Source organism: Gossypium hirsutum, chromosome A11 (genome assembly GCF_007990345.1).
Source record: "Gossypium hirsutum isolate 1008001.06 chromosome A11, Gossypium_hirsutum_v2.1, whole genome shotgun sequence".
Taxonomy (NCBI): domain Eukaryota; kingdom Viridiplantae; phylum Streptophyta; class Magnoliopsida; order Malvales; family Malvaceae; genus Gossypium; species Gossypium hirsutum.
The window spans coordinates 28,593,184-28,600,124 of NC_053434.1; the positions used below are offsets into that span (position 1 = coordinate 28,593,184).

The 6,941-nt window shown below is 38.2% G+C and overlaps 2 non-coding genes across 2 annotated transcripts; both read left to right on the top strand.

The window, feature by feature from the left end:
- Positions 1-2,789: 2,789 nt before the first annotated feature.
- Positions 2,790-2,896, top strand: LOC121210221 (small nucleolar RNA R71). The gene has a single exon (XR_005905344.1). It is a non-coding gene; the product is annotated as a small nucleolar RNA R71 (small nucleolar RNA).
- Positions 2,897-6,312: 3,416 nt separating this feature from the next.
- LOC121210673 (small nucleolar RNA R71) lies at positions 6,313-6,419 on the top strand. Its single transcript, XR_005905787.1, has one exon. It is a non-coding gene; the product is annotated as a small nucleolar RNA R71 (small nucleolar RNA).
- The last annotated feature ends 522 nt before the right edge of the window (positions 6,420-6,941 follow it).

The following is a 6,941-nucleotide window of genomic DNA, read 5'->3' on the forward strand; positions in this document are numbered from 1 at the left end:
CTTTATCATCTTGACATATCAAATCAAATAGTGTGGTCTTGACATGCATAATCAAGCAAGTTCTAGAATAACAAATCAATACTGACGCACTCATAATGAAAATGAGCATGAAATGAATAAAATATGCTCTAAAGGCTTAAGATCTGACAAAAATTATACTCTAAAGGGAGCATATTTACTCGTAATGATAAAATAAAAAGTATTAACAGGAAATAAAAATTAATTTCAAAATATAAAGATAAAGCTAAAATAAAAATTAGGTGTTTATAGAGAAATTGGGGCACACGGTCGTGGGGCACGCCCGTGTGCCTTTGGTTCAGCCCCTGCGTTTCGTGGTTTTCAAAATTGGGCGCATTGGTGTACACGGCCATGTTGCACGGCAGTGTCAATCTTTGATCGCTTCTTCCACTCTCGTGTATGCAGGCACATGCCCTTGTTATTGTGTTAGTGTTGAGCACGGGGCTGGGCATGGGTGTGTCGAACGCCCGTGCTACTTTGACAGGTTTGCCCACGGTTTCAAACACGGGCGTGTCGCACGCCTGTGGTGTTTTGGCAATTTTGCCTATGGCCATATCGGACGGCTGTGGCAACTTTTTCGTATCCCGTGTTGGGGAATAAAAAATCTTTCCCTGTTTTCACACAGCCTAAGGCACACCCGTGTGCCTGGCCGTGTGGGCTTTAGCAAGCCTGCGTTCCATGATTTGGTTAGCATGGTAGATGTTAAGAACTAAAATTTAAAGAAATTAATACTGTTAGTGCTCGGGTTGCCTCCCGGGAAGCGCTTATTTATAGTCTAAGCTCGACTTGCCTCTCTGGTGTGTGATCATGGTGGCTCGAGGAGCTTACACTCCTCATCTCTGCTATCAACTTTATCAATATATGGTTTAAGACGAGTATTGTTTACCTTAAAGGTTCCAAATTTGGGGTGAATTACCTCGACTGTACCATATGGGAAAATATTGAGTACCATGAGGGAAATTTCTTCATTACGTTCAGAAGTGGTAATGCGAGGATCTGCTGCATCTAGTAGTACTTTGTCTCCAACCTTAAGTTGATTTGGTGATGTATTGAGCTCGTCCTGGCTCGGTTTTAATTTATCGGGTGTTCTTAGTTTCTGTATCCGCCATTCATCTAGTTCCTCGATTTGTAGCATTTTTTCTTCATAGATAGGTCCTTTGTTGCTTGAACATGGCTTGTGTAGGTTATTCGAACTTATTTCCTGCAAAGAAGGTTGCACCATAAAGTTAGTTTTAGCAGAATGATTTTAACAATCATCTTCAATTTTCGAAGTGTTATTCGAATTACGAGCTTGAAGGGTGATTGTTTCGTCCCCCACACGAAGTGTGAGTTCACCTGTGCCAACGTCAATAATCATTTCAGCAGTTGCTAAAAAAGGCCTTCCTAAAATTAGGGGGACGTTACTATCCTCTTTTATGTCTAGAACAACAAAATCAACTGGGAAAATAAATTTGTCAATTTTAACGAGTACATCTTCAATAATACCCCTAGGAAATCTAATAGTTTTATCTGCTAATTGAATGCTCATCCTAGTTTGTTTGGGTTTCCCAAGACCTAGCTGTTTAAACATTTTATATGGCATAACATTAATGTTTGCCCCTAAGTCAGCCAATGCATTATGGACATCTAAACTACCAATTAAACAAGGAATCGTAAAACTCCCTGGATCCTTTAATTTGTTGGGTAGCTTATTTTGTAATATGGCTAAGCAAACTGCATTCAACTCCACATGCGACGCCTCATCCAACTTTTGTTTATTTGTTAAAAGGTCCTTTAAAAACTTGATTGTGTTTGGCATCTGCGAAACGACTTCAATAAACGGTAAGTTAATATGTTGTTTCTTTAAAAGTTTAAGAAATTTACCGAATTGTTCGTCTGATCGGTCTTTCCTTGTAGCATTGGGGTATGGCACACGAGGTTTATATTTTGTATTTACCGGCTTTGGCTCATTGTGGCCTACCTCATCCTTACCTTTGCTTACCACCATTTTTGGCCTTGGTTCTACAACTAACCCTTCCTCATCTTGAATGGCAATCATGTTAAGTTACTCCTTTGGGTTAGATTCAGTGTTGCTTCGCAAGCTACCTTGTGGTCATTTGGAAATCAACTTGGTGAACTGTCCAATCTGAGTTTTAAGCCCTTGGAGTGATGCTTGTTGATTTTTGGATGCCGTCACGGTATTCTGAAAAAGAGTTTCTGACACCGAGATGAATTTGGTTAGCATCTCCTCAAGGTTCGACTATTTCCCCTACTGGTACGGTGGTTGTTGAAAGTCTGGAAGGGGTGGTGGTCTCTGATTTCCTTGGCCTCTCCATGAAAAATTTGGGTGGTTCCTCTAACCTGTATTGTAAGTATTGCAATAAGGATTGTTTTGAGATCGAGGATTATTACCCATGTAATTCAACTTCTCGTTCTCTATGTTGTGGCCATAAAGTGGGTATTCTGAACTGCTTGATCCACCTCCACTTGCTTCGCACTGCATTACTGAATGAACCTGTGAAGAACTAAGAAAAACATCAATTTTTTTATTCAAGAGTTCTACCTGATTAGAGAGCATGGTGACCGAATTGACGTTATAAACGCCGGCTATTTTCGTTGGCTTTGTCCTTGTAACTTGCCACTAATAGTTATTCAGTGACATTTCCTCTATAAATTCATAGGCATATTCAGGTGTCTTATTATTGATGGTTTCACCAATAGCTGCATCAACCATTTGTAGAGTCGAAGGATTCAGGCCATTATGAAAGGTTTGAACCTGTAGCCAAAGTGGTAACCCATGGTGAGTGTATCTTCACAAAAGGTCCTTGTATCTCTCTCATGCATCGTAGAGTGTTTTTAAATCCATCTGTATAAAAGAAGAGATATCATTACGTAATTTAGCCGTTTTAGCCGGCGGAAAATATTTTAATAAAAAATTTTCGGTCATTTGTTCCCAAGTAGTGGTTGACCCTCGTGGTAACGAGTTCAACCATTGTTTAGCTTTATTTCTCAATGAAAAAGGGAATAACCGAAGGTGAATGGCATCATCAGAAACGCCATTAATTTTAAATGTATCACATAGTTCCAAAAAGTTTGTGAAGTGAGCGTTGGGATCTTCGTCCTACAAACCATCAAACTAAATAAATTGTTGTGCCATTTGAATTGTGTTAGGTTTCAGTTCAAAAGTATTTTCAGCTACAGCTGGTCTAACTATGCTTGATTCAGTTCCTGTTAAAGAAGGTTTAGCATAATCATACATAGTACGCGGAGCAGGATTCTGATTAATAGCAATAGTAGGAGGTAGAGGATTTTCTTGGTTTTTATCCATCTCCTTGATTGTGGTGTGGATGTCGTCCTTTTTCTCCTCTTCTGTGTATCTTAAGCTTCGCCTTATTTCTCTTCAGTTTCTACGAACTGTGCAATCTATTTCACCGTCAAAAAGTAGTGGTCTTGACGGGTTTCTTCTAGTCATAAACTAGAAAAACCTGTCAAAAGACAATAAGATAAAAAATAGAAAAGAAAAGGAAATAAAAACTTAAATTGCAAATAAAGTAAATGGCTAATGTAATAAAAATCGAGTTTTCCTAATATCCTAGTTCCCCGGCAACAACGCCAAAAACTTGATGCGTGATATTTGTAACAGGTTTTAAAAATTTATAAATGAATCGTTCTTAAGACTAACTTATTATCACGATTAAGGCAAGTGTACCTATCGAACAGTAGTATAGTTTAGCAAGACCGGATTGTCGAACCCAAAGGAACTACGAGTACTAGTATTTACTTTCTTTTTATTATCTAGCCTAAAAATTAAGAGGTTTGGTTTTCTAAACTAATTACTAACTAAGAATGCACAAAAAGAAAATTTGGGAAAATACTTTTGGGAAAATTCGATTGATTAAGACAATACCTAAGGAAAAATCTACCTAGACTTCACTTGTTATTTGACTCTGAATCAGATGAGTTATTCATTTGACTTGATCTGTAGAAATCCTTAAGTTATATTATTATCTCTCTTGAGACTAATAACATCTAACCCTAGGTTGAATAATTGAAATCTCTTTCTAATTAACACCCTAGAATTGCATTAACTCGATCTATGGATTCCCTTATTAGGTTTCACCCTAATTCGAAAAAATCTTATCACCCTATCTCTAAGCATGCAATCAACTCCGCTTAATTGTGAAAAACTTACTCTTAGACAGGGTCTATTCCTCCTCTGAATAAGAGCTTGACTTGAATCAATATCCTGGAATATCAAAACAAGAATTAAGAACACATAATTAAGAACAAGTCAAATGTTTATCATACAATTCAGATAATAATAACAAGATCCGTCTTAGGTTTCATTCCCCTTAGGTATTTAGGGGGGTTAGCTTATACTTATGAAAGAAAACATCTCAAAAGCATAAAGATAACAAAACATAAGAAAACTCAAAACTCCTGAAGGAACTTGAAGGGAGATCTTGGGTCTTGATGATGAATCTGGCTTCTGAGATGGATCAATCGGCTTTCTTTGAGTAATTGCTTGCTCCCTACACTCTGTCCCCCTCTAAGTGCATCCTCAAGTGTTTAAATAGGCTTTAGAATGCCTAAGAACCCCCAAAATTGGCCTTTTTCGAATAGGGTTATACTTGGGCTCGGCAGGGACACGCCCGTGTGCGATACTCTAGCCCGTGGTCAAGGCTGTTGAACAGGCACGGGCGTGTAGTATACCCATGTAAGTCGTGCTTCAATCTTGCCAAAGGGACACGACCGTGTAGCACGCTCGTGTGAGGAAGTCCAGGCCGTGTTGATTTTTCACGTGGGTCCATTTTCTCCATTTTCGGCCCGTTTCTCGCTCTTTTTACTCTCCTACGCTCACCTAAGTATAAAACATGAAATTAAAAGATTAGAATCATTGAATTCACCAATTCTAGGGAGAAATCATCCATAAATGTGCTAAGAATGGGATAAAAATATGTATAAATTACAGTTTATCATATATAAATTTATCGATTTTAACAAGAACATCTTCAATGATACCCTTAGGAATTCTAATGGTTTTATCAGCCAATTGAATGCTCATCCTAGTTTTTTTGGGTTTCCCAAAACCTAGCTGTTTAAATATTTTATAAGGCATAACATTAATGCTCACCCCTAAATCAGCCAATGCATTATTTACGTTCAAACTACCAGTTAAACAAGGAATCGTAAAACTCCCTGGATCGTTTAACTTGTTGGGTAGCTTATTCTGTAGAACGGCTAAGCAAACTGCGTTCAACTCTACATGCGATGCCTCATCCAACTTCCGTTTATTTGCTAAAAGCTCCTTTAAAAATTTAACTACGTTTAGCATCTGCGAAAGAGCTTCAATAAACGGTAAGTTAATATGTAATTTCTTTAATAATTTAAGGAATTTACCAAATTGTTTGTCCATGTGGTCTTTCCTTGTCGAACTGGGTATGGTATGCGAGGTTTGTACTCTTTACTTACCGATTCTCACTTACTGTGGTCCACCTCACCTTTACCTTTACTTACCACAATTCCTTGCCTCAGTTCTGGTTCAGGTTCAACTAACCTTTCTTCATCTTGAACAATAATCGCATTAAGCTACTCCTTTGGGTTACATTCAGTGTTACTCGGCAGGCTACCTTATGGTCGTTCAGAAATCAGTTTGGCAAGCTGGCCTATCTGAGTTTCGAGCCCTTGGATCAGTGCTTGTAGATTCTTAAGTGCGGTTTCGGTATTCTGAAAATGAGTTTTTGACACCGAGATGAATTTTGTTAGCATCTTCTCGAGGTTTGGCTTCTTCTCCTGCTGGTAAGGTGGTTGCTGAAAACTTAAGGGATGTTGTGGCCTTTGATTTCCCTGGCCACCCTATGAGAAGTTGGGATGGTTCCTCCAACTTGCATTATAAGTGTTATTGTATGGGTAATTTTGAGATCTAGAATTATTATTACCCATATATTGAACTTGTTCCTCTTCGGTGCTAGGGTTGAAAGATTGATATTCTGTGTGTACTCCTCCTCCATTAGAATCGCACCTCATCACTGGATGTACTGTGTAGAACCATACAAACCGTCAATATTTTTATTTAACAGTTCTACCTGGTTAGATAGTATAGTAACCGTGTTTAGGTTGAAAACACTGGCTGCTTTTGTTGGCTTTATTCTCATGACTTGCAACTGATAGTTATTCAGTGACATCTCTTCAATAAATTCATAAGCACCTTCAGGTGTTTTGTTGTTTAACGTTTGACTGGCGGCTGCGTCAATGAGTTATCTTGTTAAGGGGTTCACACCGTTATAAAAAGTCTGAACCTGTCACCATAAAGGTAACCCATGGTGAGGGAACCTTCGTAATAGGTCCTTATATCTCTCCCATGCATCATAGAGTGTTTGTAGATCCATCTGCACAAAAGAAGAGATATCATTCCTCAACTTATATCACTCGATTCGGCTCCTGTTAAAGTAGGTTTAGCATAATCATACATAGTACAAGGAGCAGGATCCTGATTTATTGGATCTACAGCAACCACTGGAGGAAGCTGATTATTCTGATTTTCAGCCATCTCCTCGGTTGTAGTATGGATATCTTCCTCTTGCCGTTCCTCTATGTATTGTAGACTTCGCCTTATCTCTTTTCAGTTTCTGCGACTGTGCTTTCGATCTCACTATCAAAAAGTAGAGGTCTTGACAGGTTTCTTCTAGTCATAAACTATAAAAACCTACCAGAAGTAAATAAAAGAAAATTTAATGATATAAGCAAAAATAAAAATAAAAATTAAATTGCAATAAATAAATGGCTAAAGTAATAAAAATTAAGGGTTCCTAATATCTTAGTTCCCCGGCAACGGCGCCAAAAACTCGATGTGCGTGATAAGTTTTATATTAATGATTGACTGTACTTGAAAACTCACAATTATCACGATGAAGGCAAGCGCACCTATCGAACAGCACTATAGT